The sequence below is a fragment of the Sinohyriopsis cumingii genome, chromosome 17 (assembly GCF_028554795.1).
Source record: "Sinohyriopsis cumingii isolate HCF-2022 chromosome 17, ASM2855479v2, whole genome shotgun sequence".
Classification (NCBI taxonomy): domain Eukaryota; kingdom Metazoa; phylum Mollusca; class Bivalvia; order Unionida; family Unionidae; genus Sinohyriopsis; species Sinohyriopsis cumingii.
In genome coordinates this window covers 59,234,296-59,249,834 of record NC_142977.1, presented here as the reverse complement: position 1 = coordinate 59,249,834, position 15,539 = coordinate 59,234,296, and the positions used below count along the sequence as shown (strand labels likewise).

Here is a 15,539-nt window from a genome sequence, read left to right as displayed (position 1 = left end):
ATGTATGTATGTAACTTCACGTAAAATGGATGTTTGTTTTGTTACATGTCTGACACTGTATAAGTAGAAGGAATCACTACCCGCAAGCTGGAAATTAGTACATGTTAATGTCGGGCAATATACGTTCTTTTGTTTCATGAAGCCACACTAATTGATCGATGTCTTCTGCTCTATATCTCATAATCTGGGTGAATCTTTCATGAAATACGAATCTAGAATGTTTGTGTTTTGTCAATACTCCAACAGCTGGTACCGGTTTATTTCATCTTAGACTTGTTACACTTAAAGCTTGTGATCTGGAATTACACTTTCGCATTGGTTAGTTGAAGAAATGATGATTTTGGTGTGAACATGTGCTTGTTGTTTCTTCTGATGGACTTTACCTCAAAATCTATGGCAAGTGAATAGAATCAAACGCATCATAATTGTTGCTACATATTATATTGGCTATTAGTAAATGGCTACTGTAAAAACAAAGTGAAAAGTTTATAGTTACCTGACAGCTTAGACATTAAATAGTATCACATTAACGATTATGTGAACAGTAACGCGTAAACTCAGATGTACATACAATATGGATTAAGTTTCAGGGATGGCCTAGCTATTCAATTGTCTAATTTTTACCAAAATCAAAATGATTAGAAGAATTGTGTGCACTTAGGAATAACTTGCTCTTCAGTGTTATTAATAATTACATGAAGACCTCATTTAATCTACTGTGTAGACTTGTAATACATTTCGATCAGCACCATGAATGATAGTTTTTGATAAGAATAGGATGTATCTTTTGATCTTGGCCTATTCCTGTAGATATTTTGTTTTTTAAATGTCAAGTTTCAAATAATTATTGTTCACACCCGTGTCGGACTTTCAATTTCCAGCTCTCATATGGAAAGAGAAAAATGTGCTGACTAATACGTCTTGACATCGTATGTGTAGCTTTTGCGGGCTATTTAATTTGTGCGTTTAACCGTTGTTATCATGCTGCTAGAGCAAGCCACCTAAAGCAGAGGTGCTCCGATTTCCCCCGTCTGTGCTCCTTCTTTGAAGGCTGTGACTTCGTAAGCAAGCAGCATTAACTTGGTTTATTCCAAATACACCCCCCCCCCATATTGCGGGGCGGTCTTTAATCTACCCCCAAACATGTGATAATCACATCCGATTAAAATGTTCCTGAGTTTTGTATTTTCCTACAATGTATTAGTGTATTATTTTTCGTGTACTATGCGTACTTGTATTTCTGAAATGTTGCCGAATTGTCTTGGCTTACAGCAGCCTTTGATTTTTGCGATCGCAATTCAGTCGTTTAGATGTCATGACTTTGTAACAGATTCAATCGGGATCCTTCCAGGGCCAATGAAGTTTTCCTCTTAAGAGGAAAAGTTCCTAAGTTTAGGAATAATCACCTTGCAAACATAAACTCTTGTCTGCCAGTGCATTTTGTGATGGCAAAACAGGTTCTATGCAGTTTTCAGTTGGACTCTAGTATATACATTAATGTATTTGACTGAATTAATAGATACATATCTGCTCTGCTTGCTTATTGCAAAATTTATAAATGCATATATGCTGATTGGCATGTGCACTTTGTTAAATATAGCCTTCCTGTTTTTTGTTGTTTTTTTTTTTTGTTTTTGTTTTTGACAGATGTATTCTGTCATCTGAAGCACTGCTACACATAATGTATACTTTTCTTACTGAAAATAATTTTCTGCTTTATACATAATAGTAAACATCCTTATTTCCCTTTGAATTTACCTCAGCATTGCAGAAAGATGTTTTTAATTCTTCTGAGAAATGGATATTTGAAATACATACATTTGACTTTTTTTCCAAATGACTGCAAAGTAGCAAATGTAGGGGAGTAATCTTTGTATCTTCTCAGTTTTTGGTCATTTCATTTATACAGTATTACCTTTTCCAGAATAAAATGTGAGATGTACATGTATGAAGCGTGATGTTGTCTGTCCTCATCATTAGTGTTGTTGGTATAGGATTAGTATTCAAGGATTTTTGTAAGCACAGAGCTACAAATACGGTTGAACCTGTCTTGAAAGGCCATGCCTTCTGCCCCCAAACTATGGTCTCTCAAGACAGGTGGTTTTGCATAACATGTTATAATACTATACAATCAGTAAATTTGTGCATTGAGAATAAGGTCTCTTAAGACAGGTGTTCTCTCAAATAACAGTGGTCTTTCAAGACCGGTTTTGCTGTATAATTATTCACATAATAAAAAATATCTTTCTCGTACAGATATGGGTCATCCATTATATTTTTTTTGTATAGGTTTAGCATATATAGAATGGTAAATCAGTCATGTAAAATTAATCCAGTATTAAACCAGAGCTACTATGCCATTTCTTCGATAATTTTCCATGTCTGCAAAAGTTCATTTTGGTAGAGTATAAGACTTGCAAATCTCGGGGTTGTTGGTTCAGTACCCATCCAGGCCAGCTCTGCTTGGCTGCCATGGGAAAGGTACTTCACTTCCATATTTTGAGCATGAGAGCCTGTAATGTGTAAAAAAAAATGCTGTTAAAGTCAACAAAACAAAGTACCTTTTCATCACCCTCTCCTCCCCCATTACATATGCAGTATCGTATATTTTCCTGCTACATGTATACATGCATGCATACATATTTGTTAAAGAATTATTATCTTTTTTACAGATGTCACTCTAAGTTTTGTAGATTTGACCTTTTACCTGTTACCTCCATCCAGGAATCCCAGGGTAGGGACAATTTCATGCTCTTCACACATACACAAACTATGTGAAAAATTTGGTGAATTTCCACCCATTTGTTTGGGAAATGCAGTTGCTGAAATGCATACACATGGAGGATATCTGCACACTTTCCCTCCATGAAAGCATGGCAGTTATTTTTGTTATTATTCGAGAAGATGAGAAATGTGCCTGCATTTGTATATGTCACACAATGTGCTTGCTACATGTCATTCCTTCACCTCTTTATAAACATTCAGTACTGTTTTTTCTTATACATGTAATTATTTGATACCCACTCCGACCAGGTCCATTACCGCAGTGTGTCCATGGTAAGGGCACGTAACTGTATTTCAATAGCATTATATGGCCGGTAATGTGTTGACGATTGTGTTTAAAAACGAACCACCTAACCAATTATTTTTGTGATTATTTTCCTTTACATGGATAATTGAATGCCTAATTGGCAATTATTATTGTTATTGTTTGAGAGGGTGCACAGAAAATGACACCTCCATTCATTTGACCCGTTTGTCAGAATCCCAATTTTTTATATACTTCTGACCACTGAAATTGCATTAAAAATATATTTATATCATTGATTTTATTGTGCTTTCAATATGGGGGAGGGGACAGTAGATTACATAGTTGACAAAGAAAAGGGATCAGAGTTGATAGTCTTATTAACATCAGCTAACATTCAAATTCTTCTTTGGTGATTTCTGTGAATATTCGAAAAGGAAAATTTGGTATTTGATACAGTTCTAATGCTTGTTAGGGCTTCTACACCCAGTTTAGGTTCCTGAACCCAGACAAAAATAACTGGTCTATCATGTATGATTTGAAAATACTTTGTATCATAGATTTTGATTTTTCAAGCATTATAAACTTGTGTAATTTTAAGGTAAGAGTTGCTATTATGATCCTAATTAAAAGGTCAAGCTTATAATAACATTTTTGTAATCCTAATTAAAAGGTCAAGCTTATAGTAACATTTTTATAATCCTAATTAAAAGGTTAAGCTTATAGTAATATTATTATAATCCCAATTAAAAGGTCAGGCTTATAGTAATATTTTTATAATCCTAATTAAAAGGTCAAGCTTATAGTAACATGTTATAATCCTAATTAAAAGGTCAAGCTAATAGTAATATTTTTATAATCCTTATTAAACGGTCAAGCTTATAGTAACATTTTTGTAATCCTAATTAAAAGGTCAAACTTATAGTAACATTTTATACTTTTAATTAAAAAGTCAAGCTTATAGTAACATTTTGCTTATGAAACTGAGGCTTGTAAGACGATTATACATCACTTACAGGCTGTTTTTGGAAGACATACAGAGACTATGATTTATGTATTTGGGTGTGGCATGAAATTAGTAACGTGTATTGGCAGAGATAAGCTACTGCCGATAACATACCGCTGAGTATGTGTATGCCTGGCTGACTCATTGCTATCACAGAGGCATAGATGCAGTTTTCACACATTTACATTAAGTTTGTACTGGATTTTGTAGGCTGTTGTATACGTCTACACATTCCATCACAAACACAGCTTAATACATTTTATGTGCATTCACTAGTTGTATATCACACTATCATACTGATAATGTGTGAGATTACCTTCAATCTGTGCACCCAATTTGTCTTATTTTCATTATTTTTATAAATCTTTTTTCATTCTTCACATAAGTCAGTTTGGGTTTGATTTTATTGATTGTCTTGAGATCTTTAAAAAGTTGCACAAACTGAAATAACAATTTGAAAAACTACTATGCCCTGTCATTGTAAACTTGCAGGTTTTTAACTGCTGCATATATGAAATATCTTAAAGGGCATGATTGCATATATCTAGGTCAGTAGGAAAATTATTGCTAGGGCCTTATGTGGCAGAGTAGTCTAACGTGCTCACCTGTGCAAGTCACTCACATCCCAACTCTCCACGTGTGTTCCAGTCTTGCCTTGCCACTAACTTCCCCTGGTTGATGGTTCTTTCCAGGATCTTCCAGGCTTCTTTGTCTGCCACTTATATCCTATCATGTGCTGAGAGTGGTGCTCTACCCCATGAATTTCAATCACAGATACTTTTTTAGGCCTAAAGATATACTACTGGTGCTACTAAAGCTATATATATGAGCCTCTCAGAAGGGATAGTTTTCTTCCGAAGATGAGGGGTGTCTCCTATCACTCACTCAAATCTCTCATGCACACCAAGCTATTGTTGAATATTTCTATTTTGTTTCCTCTTTTTTTCACACCTTGCTTCCAGTATAGTATTTTATGGTAATACTGCCAGTGATCATGTGAATATTGTTAACTAGATTAAGCAGGGCAAGACGATTTACAGTGTGATCGCAATTTACACGAGGGTTACGTTTTTGAAGCGCGCGCATAATTTGAGATTCGCATAAATTGAGATCATTTTCTCCTATAAATTCAGTATGTTAAAATTAGCGGATGCTACTGCAAATTAGATTAAAATAAAAAATAATAAAAGTTTTCATAAAAAGCATAGGGAAACCAACTTAAAACATAGGAAACATAAAATAAAAACATGAAATTATGAATTTTAATGTACGTGTAATTAAAAAAACGAAAGCTGTATTGAACACCAGTGTTCATCAAGCCACGTTGCCAACATCCTTTCCATCCTCTCCATTATGTTAGGGTGGGTATAGCAACTTTTCTGGTTCAAAAGGGAGGTTCCAGCTTTAACACTTGCTTTTATTTTTTCAGCACTGCCACGTACATGTATTGTTTCTACATGTACTTTCACTAAGGTTCAAAGGATGCTTTATCATGGCGGTACTCTGACCAGCTTCATACCTTTTCACTACTTCAAGTTTAACCTCTAAAGAAATAGCCTTCCTTGGTCTCTTCGGACTATCACTTGCTTATCTTTTAGATGCCATCACTAATAACATTCCAAAATTGTAACAAACAATTTGAACATGTACATACGTACGCAGCACTGAGGCCACAATAAACAGAATGGCGGGGCGTAAAAGGGAAGAGGAAAGTCCTCGTTAGACGAAAATTTGATTGGCCCTGGATTGAAATCCCGATTATATAAATGTGTGGGATGGGGGGGTGGGGAAGGGAGATGTATCTGCTGTACTATCTGCCTGTTACAGTTGTACGTGTTTCCTGTGTGCTGTGCTGTATGTGTGCTAAAGAATTTGTGCTCCTTAGGGGGTCGGGGTGTTCCAGTTGGGTGCTGATATTTACTGGGGATGACAATTCTTTTTTGTGCTTCCGGGTTTTGGGCGTTTATTGGATTGTTTGGTTAAGCAAATTCTTTTCTGTTGTCCTTCATTATCATATCATTTCATTATCATATTCACGATTTCTGCTGTAAGTATTTTTTGGCATTTAATTTAAGGTTGTATAAATTTGTGCAGTGGTTTCCTTAGACGAAAATTCAGGTCACAGCACATTTTTATTCAGTTGATTTATATAGATCACATTCATATAATTTCAACCTTTCTGAATATGAACAGTGGTGTCCTTAAACAAAAAATGCTGGCCACAACCTATTTTTATTCCATTGATTTATACGTTGTATGAATATGCTCACATTATTATAGCACATATGAAGTAACCTTGAGTTAGATTGATAGCTAGATAGCGTGTATGTTAACAGTTTAACAGTTTTTAGTCATATCGCTATGAGGTCTGCAGCGTGCCTGTTTATAGCGATGTCTAGCATTGGGGCATCATACCGCATACATGTAGCATCACGTCCCACACAATCACATTATCCTGACACCAGGCCGACCAGTCCTAACACTAACTTCTTAATGATGAGCGCCTAGCGAGGCAGCTATTAGTACCATTTATATAAGTCTTTGGCATGACTCGTCTTATGTTCGACCCCGCGACCTCCCGCAGACGAGGCGGACGCTCTAACTACTTAGGACAACGGAGCGGTCAATAGCTAGATAGATAAATAGCTAGCAAGCTTGATAGCTAAATAGGTAAATATATAGGCAGATTGATAGATACAATATAGGTATGCAGAGAGATGTGTAGGCAGGTAGATTGATATTTAGATTATAAAAATATAGGTCTGCAGAGAGATATATGGGCAGGTCGATATTTTGATTGGTTCACACACACACACACACACACACACACACACACACACACACACACACACACACATCTATCTATCTATCTATCTATCTATCTATATATATATATATATATATATATATATATATATATATATATATATATATATATATATATATATATATATATATATATATCTTGATAATCTTGGCATCCGTCCGTCTACGAGAGACGATGGCATAGCTCCAAAGTACGCTTTTGCTTATCCTTCTTTTTAGCTCTCTTTTCAGCTTGCTTTATTCTTCTCTTTTCCTCTGCGTTTTGAACTCCCTGCCTGACAGCTAGACGCCAGCTGGAACGGTTGTTTGCACAGCTCTCCCAGTCGTTGACATTGATGTTTGCTGTCTTCATATCCTTCTTGCAAACATCTTTGTAGCGCAGATGTGGTCGTCCAGATGATCGTGCACCTTCTGCTAACTCCCCATATAACAGGTCCTTGGGAATGCGACCTGGGTCCATTCTCTTGACATGGCCGAGCCAGCGAAGGCGCCTCTCGCTGAGTATGGAGAACATGCTGTTCATGTTGGCGCGTTCTAGAACCTCTGTGTTGGGTACTTTGTCCTGCCACTGGATGTGCAGAATGCGCCGCAGACATCTCAGGTGGAAGCTGTTGAGTTTCCTCTCGTGTCTTGCATAGGTGGTCCATGTTTCGCTGCTGTAGAGAAGTGAGCTGAGCACGCACGCTTGGTAGACACGCAGTTTGGTCTTCTCTGTGAGGTTGGGGTTGTTCCAGACCCTCTGGTTAAGTCTGGCCATCACTGCTGCTGCCTTGGCAATCCTGCCGCCCACCTCAGAATCAATGGAGAGTGAGCTGGAGATGTTTGACCCGAGGTATGTGAAGTTCTCGACAACTTCCAAATTGTACCCATCGATGGAGACAGAGGGAGGGGAGTCTGTGTCCTGTACCATGACATTTGTTTTCTTCAAACTGATGGTCAGTCCAAATTCCTTACATGCATGGGAGAGGCAGCATACCAGCTGCTGAAGTCCATCTTCCGTGTGTGATGTCAAGGCTGCATCGTCGGCAAAGAGCAATTCACGGATGAGTACCTCTGTGACTTTAGTCTTAGCACGGAGACGGGCGATGTTGAACAGCTTGCCGTCAGCCCTGGTATGGATGTACACTCCCTCGCTGCAGTCCTTGAATGCGTACTGGAGAAGCATGGAGAAGAAGATGGCAAAGAGCGTCGGTGCAAGGACACAGTCTTGTTTGACTCCGCTAACGACTGGGAATGCTTCAGATGTTGCGCCATTGAAGCACACTGTGCTGTGCATGTTCTCGTGGAACGACATAATGACAGCAAGCAGACGTGGGGGGCAGCCGATCTTCTGCAGAAGTCTGAAGAGTCCACTCCGACTAACCATGTCAAACGCCTTCGTCAGGTCTATGAAGGCAACGTAGAGGGGCATCCGCTGCTCGCGACACTTCTCCTGCAGCTGACGTAGTGAGAAGATCATGTCTACAGTTGACCTGCCGGCTCGAAATCCACACTGGGATTCTGGGTAGACGCGGGAGGCTAGGATCTGCAAGCGTGCCAAGGCAACACGGGCGAAGGCCTTTCCGACGATGTTGAGGAGGGAGATGCCCCGATAGTTGTTGCAGTCGCTACGGTCTCCTTTGTTTTTGTACAAAGTGACGATGTTGGCATCACGCATGTCCTGTGGGATGTATCCCTGTTCCCAGCAAAGGCAGAGGAGTGTGTGTAGGGGCTGGAGCAGTGCTGGTTTTCCGCTCTTGATGACTTCAGGCGGAATGCCGTCGCTTCCGGGAGCCTTCCCACAGGCAAGGCAATCGATGGCTTTTCCGAGCTCTTCCAGGGTGGGCTGTGTGTCTAGCTCCTCCATGACAGGCAGGTCTGGAATGGCGTCCAGGGCAGTTCCAGTGACATTGTTTTGGGTTGCATATAGCTCGAGATAGTGCTCAACCCATCGCTGCAGTTGTTTCCCCTGGTCTGTGATGACTTCGCCCGTCTTGGACTTGAGGGGGGCGGTCTTGTAGCTGGGGGGGGGGGCCTGTCGCTTGTTTGATACCCTCATACATTCCTCTTGTATCCCTGGTGTCAGCAGCTGTCTGTATACTGTTGCAAAGGTTCAGCCAGTAGGTGTTGGCACAGCGGCGGGCGGTCTTCTGGGCGTTATTCCTTGCAATCCTGAGGGCTTGTAGTGTTCTCGGGCTAGGTGCAGCCTTGTATGCCAGGAGGGCTTTCCTCTTTGCCTCAGTCACGGGCTCCATCTCCTCCCAGTTTGCCTCATACCAGTCGACATTCTTTCGCTCCCTCTTCCCGTAAGCTGTGATGGCTGAATTGTACACAGAGTCACGGATATGGGACCACTTGGAATCAATGGTGTCATCAGGTGTCACTTTGGTGAGGGCTTCCTTCAGTTTGCTGATGAACTGCTGTGTTTTCTCTGGGTTGCTTGCACAGCAGGTGTTGATACGTGGGTGACCCTTCTTCTTGGCGTGGTGCAGCTTCTTGGGTAATATTCGCACCTTGCTGGCCACGAGGGAATGGTCCGTGTCACAATCGGCACTGTGGTAGCTGCGGGTAAGAAGGACACTGGCCAGTTCTGCACGCCTGGTGATGACGAGGTCTAGCTGGTGCCAGTGGCGTGAACGTGGGTGTCTCCACGACACCTGGTGGATCTCCTTGCATTTGAAGAAAGTGTTTGTCACACATAGGCTGAGGGAGCAGCACATCTCCAGCAGTCGCTGACCATTCTCGTTGATCTTGCCCCTTCAGTAAAAGCCGAGACAGGTGGACCAGGCCTCATGGTCAGCTCCCACTCTAGCATTGAAGTCTCCTAGTAAGTAAAAGCTTTCATTGTTGGGGATACTGGATATTGCCTGATCCAGAGCCTCATAAAACTTGTCTTTCTCCTCGTAGGTGGAGTAGAGGGTTGGAGCGTACACACTGAAGATGTTGACCGGGCCTAAGGATGTTGACAGCCGGAGGGCAAGGATTCACTCAGTACCTGATGATGGAGGTTCAATGAAGGCGATTAGCGTGTTCTTGACGGCAAAGCCTACACCATGCTGCCTAGGTTCATCCAAGGGCTTCCCCTGCCAAAAGAATGTGTAATTGGTTTCCCTGATGGTGCCGCTGTCAGCCAGTCGGCTCTCCTGGAGGCAGGTAATGTCGATGTTCAGTCGGGAGAGTTCTCTGTCAATGATGGCAGTCTTCCGTGCATCGTCGATCTGCTGTAGGTCAGTGGTCAATCCAGGACACATGGTCCTGATGTTCCAGGTTGCAAAACGAAGAGTTGGAGTCTTTTTATTTCTTCTTTTAGTCTTTCCTGGTGCAGAGTTTTGTGGCCCACTTGTCGAGATGGTTCTCTAGGCTCCACGCACCCAGTGAAGCAGGCAGGCCATGGCGGGCAGCACCTTACTGACTGGGGGCTGCCCAGCTTGAGGCGGGCGGTAGCTGTCCAGTGAGACCTGATGATCTCTCCCACCGTCAGAAGTAACCCCTGGCGCCAAGCTCTACGCCAATCGAGCTTTGACTTAGAACCGGCAAACTGCTACTTCTCGTGTTGTGCCGACGCTGTACGACGACGCAGGAGTGTCCTCTCCAGTGGAGCTATGAAGCCTGGGCAGGGTGGTATGGAGAATCAGCTGTTGCCCATGCAGCAGATCCCCCCTCTCCACGCAGCTGGTGTGCCCAATGGAACGACGAATGCCGATACAGCTTGGCACCAACGGCGTCGCAGGAGTTGCCGGAATGACGTTGAAGTCAATGTCATACCGCTTCTCCTAGATGAGCTACCATCCAAGGTTTACGAGTCCCATCTACCCGAAGCAACTGGTTTTAAGGCGCCAGTGGGCCGCCTTCACCCCTTCTCCTGTTAGTAGAAAACATGGTCTGCCGGGCTTCAAATCTAAGCCACTCGCGAAGGCCAGGAGCTGGATTTTAGTTGACAGAGGCAGTAAGAGACGCAGGCCGTATGGGGCATTTTGGAGGATTGGGGCGCTTGTCTCCCACTCCCACCCCGGGCAATGTCAACCTTAGACCACACACACACACACATATATATATATATATATATATATATATATATATATATATATATATATATATATATATATATATATATATATATATATATATATATATATATATATATATATATATGGGATATTTGTTATTGACTTAAAAATAATAGTCACAAAATTCACTTTTATTAAAAACTCTGCTCTCATGACATGAGTCACACATTAAAATTACACCCACATATCGATTCTGTGGACTTCAACTGAATAGGACCAGAAACGTCTTGGTGTTAATAGTGCAGTCATCATATCCCGCTGATGTATTACCTTGTTTTCTGTATTTAACGTTATTTGTTCAACGCGACAAGGCTCGCCTATTTGACTGCATAACAGGAAATTCAATATTCAGATAGCTGTGATCGAATCAATACCTTGAGTCGTATAATTTCACTGGGTGGATGTAGCTTTTCTAGTGAGTTAATTGTAGATGGTAGTAAATACATTGAAACCAGAGATTACAAAATCGGAAATGACGAATGCTGCTTGATTTTCTCCATTTGTACTTTACTATACTTTACTACATAGGACATTGTTTTTGTTAAAAGTCATCATCCATACAATTTATATTTTACAACGATAATCGGCTGTTTTTAAAAGCTGTAAGTTAAATAAAATGCTGCCAAAGTTATTTGAACGTCATATCTGACTTTCATTTTATTGGAATGTACTGTCGTTTATTTATTTTTATTTTTTTGTTAAATTTTAGCACGTAAACTTACAGAGAAGAAATAAAAAGAAATGAAGTCCGTGAGCAGTGGAATGTAGTACAGTGTACGATGGCTCAGGAATCGAATGGACCAACCTTCTCTTCTGGAGATCCTTCCAAATGGTGAGCGCTTTTTCACCTATCATCATATTAGGTGTGACTAAAGAAATGGTAGCAGCCTTACTGAACATCTGAAGAAAAATTAATGTCTATTAATGCCTCAACTTCCTTTTAAATGTTACTAATTGCATTTCACACTTGTAAACGTACTTACAATTTAATTACCGCTCCCGTGGCCTAGTGGTTAAAGCATCCGCCTCGGATGCGGGAGGTCGTGGGATAGATACCCGGTCGAGTCATACCAAAGACTTACAAAAATGGTACTTTTATGAAAAAAGAGATTTATCCATCAGCTTTTATGAGACAGAGTTGTCTCATAAACTCTTGGTCAAGGTGTTTCCATGACCAGAGAGAGAGAGAGAGAGAGAGAGAGAGAGAGAGAGAGAGAGAGAGAGAAAGAAAGAAAGACGAAGTTCAATCCTTTTGAAAGAGGTGTCACTTGACAATGAAGATATGGTTACATCTGGGGAATTTCGGCAAGCGAAGGTACGGGATCGACTGTAAAGACAGAAGTCTCTTTGAGTTTCTGACTAAAGAACTGGCATGTCCGTGGACTGACGCTTTTTATATCAGTTTCTAGGGACAAAGCCAAATATGAATATACGTCTAGTTCTTGTGGGCCGTCAGAATCTCAAAGTGAGGCTTCATAGTTTCTTACAGACTATCGTCTGGGTCTATGTACCTCATTAGACAGACAATTCTACCACGTCAGCGCGTGGAGCTTATAGCTTAGTCAGGAAGTTTAGGCTTCCGCAGTGCGGTAACTTACACAACTTAGCGAGTGTAGTTTATGCTGACTTATGATACAAGGGAAATGTATAAAGAGTTTTGCCTTTGCGCATACGGGCGCAGTCTTTATTAAATAGTATATAATTGTAATACCGAAATAAATGGATTTAATCTCAATATATTTTAATAGAAAATTACTTTCAATATAATTTAATAAAAAAATTACTTATAATACAATTTAGAGAAAATTTCAATCTTATTACTTTACTAAAAAATTATGTCCTAATAATACCCTCCGGGTCATTTGAGCCGAGTCCTCGAGGCTCGAGACAAAAAATTACAGTCATAAAAAGAAGGAAAAAGGTCAAAGATAAAAAATACAAGAATAAAAAAATTGCGAGACATTTTGTAAAGTTCAAAAATACATACGAAAAACAATGCAAATACTCAGTAAAATACAAAATATACAATGAGAAAACAATGCAAAGTATTCAGTAAAATACAAAGGTACAATGAGAAAAAACACTGCAAAATACTCAGTAAAATACGAAAAATACAATGAAGAGTATTTTTGCAAAATATTTAATAAAATTCCAAATGCAATGAATGGAACATTTGATAATATAGGATAAAATTTTAAAAAATACAATAAAAAGATCATGGCACGACATTAAATAAAAATGTAAAGGAAAACGATGACCAAAAGAGTTTTAAAATATTTCAGTAAAGTTCTACGCAATCCACTTCTACGATTAGGCTTGTCAAATAATTATGACTACTATTATTAGCACACATTTCTTTTTCACTTTATTTTTCTTTATGTATGTTTATATTTCTCTTTTTTTCTCTTTGATTTTGTATAACATCAGCAGAACATTTTTATGGATGCCTACGGTTATTGTGTTGATGCTGATATAGTTGGATTGAGGCTGAGAGATGGTGAGGGAATTATCTAAAACAAATTACCAGATGGCTATTAAGTGCGTAGAAATAATATCGAAGCGAAAAACTTATTAGACTGATGTGGATTATGACTTCCCAAAATTATTTAATGCATGAGACAACAAATATTTTAATTTGAGAAGATATCTAGAATGTGTGATACGATGCGTCAACATGCCAGGTAAACCAAATAACTGTGCAACGTGTGTTCATTAAAACCGGAACTAATAATTCGTCTCAAAGGTCGGGACGAAATTGGGATATGTAGCGCATAATATAGGTCACGATCTGTACGTGCTGCTAAAAATGACCTAAACAGTAATGCGGATCCTTTCGCGTTATTGATTAACATATATAATCAGCAGATACAATCGTTTCGATTTGATTAATAGATTCCGTAAAAGCATGCGTTGGAATCAGTATAGCAGGTAACTTGCCTGCTGCCGTGTGACTAATTTGCTGAGACTCAACAATTTGAGCAGCAATCATTTATTCCATTCTCTAATATTCTTCACGCATGTTTTCGACGGTGGCGTATTTATGTGACTTGTTAATATTGCAACGTTTCTCGTTGTCAACATTCCAAATAGGTACTTACCTATTTTATCAATGAAGGGGAAAACTTCTCTCTATGACAACCGCTTCGGTGGCCTAGTGGTTAGAGCGTCCGCCTCGGATGCGGGAGGTCGTGGGTTCGATCCCCGGCCGAGTCATACCAAAGACTTACAAAAATGGTACTAACAGCTGCCTCGCTTGGCGCTCAGCATTAAGAGGTTAGTATTGGGACTGGTCGGCCTGGTGTCAGGATAATGTGACTGGGTGGGACATCATGCTATATGTCTGCGGCATGATGCCCCAGTGCTAGACATCACTATAAACTGTCACACTGCAGACATCGTAGCGATATGACTGAATTTTTTTTTAAAAGCTACTTTAAAAATCCAAACCACATACACACTTCTCTCTATGACATATCTGAAAGTAGAAAAGCACCTTTCTGAATTAATTAATTCATAATAAGATTGTTGTATTAAACTGTAAATTCAGTGTAAGACGTATTGCATTTAGTTGTGAAAGAATACCATTTATGTAGCTACGTTTGACATCTATGTGACAATATCCGATAAATTCATCTGAACAATTCCGTGAGAGCCTGATTTAAAAGTGTAAATCCACTTATAGGTTGAACCATACAATAGTGAGAGAGGCTAAAGATAACCCATAGTTCAAATTGTTTTTGTTCTGATACTGCGGACCCAAAATTCAGAGTTTAAAAGAAACACAATCCTACGAACCGAATCCATATTCCATCCATACCTTAAAGAGAAAGAAAGAGGTTTAAGAGATTTGGCCTCAGAAAGAAAAAAACGAAGTGGAAGGTATGAGGAAAGAATAGAATGGAGGAGGATATGACTATAATTATCGCTCCCATATACGAAGGAATTTCCTTCAGAATTTCGTATTGAATTCAATGACGAAATATTCGACCTAGTTGTTTGCGACGTGTATTCGATTGTGTGCGTGTTCTGTGAAATGCTTCTTTTAATGCTTGAGAAACATTCTTCGTTGGTTGCCATGATGGCGTGGATCCATCGGTCCACTTAACCAAACAATGTTTCTTTCCAGAAATCCATGTGGATTTCAAAAGTTTATCAACTGAGTACCATTCTGTACTATTGTCAGTTGGTGCGTGACCATTGCTCGTTTGATCATGTCGTGCCTGAATCGACTGAGGAACAGTGTCGGTTGCATCCGGTGTCGAAGTCGATAATCCCTAGGATCTTTATAATACTTAATCCTGTTGGCGTGTACAAGTGATTTCATTTCTTTTTTGTCGGAACAACGGCGTAATCTGTACGTGTTATTCGGACCTAATTGAGTGATATAATACGGACCCTCCCATCGGGGGTAACGCTTTTTTGATAACCCTACCGGTATATGTGAGATTTGTAGGTGTACATAATCTCCAACGCGAAAGGACGGTTCCTTCGCTTTCTGGTCAAACCTCTGTTTGATTGTGCGTTGCGCTCACGGGTGTTTGCTTTAGCTAATTCTTGAACTATTTTTAATCTTTGAATTAACTGATCTATGTATTGTTTTGTTTGTTTCTGGACAGTCTCTCGAGGTGTAAGA

General features: G+C 39.8%; 1 long non-coding RNA gene across 1 annotated transcript; it reads right to left on the bottom strand.

Annotated features, from left to right (window-relative positions):
- Window positions 1-220: 220 nt before the first annotated feature.
- LOC149779033 (uncharacterized) lies at window positions 221-5,403 on the bottom strand. Its single transcript, XR_016415547.1, has 2 exons — window positions 4,640-5,403; window positions 221-2,513 (listed from the first exon to the last, which is right to left on the bottom strand). It is a non-coding gene; the product is annotated as an uncharacterized LOC149779033 (long non-coding RNA).
- Between the last annotated feature and the right edge of the window lie 10,136 nt (window positions 5,404-15,539).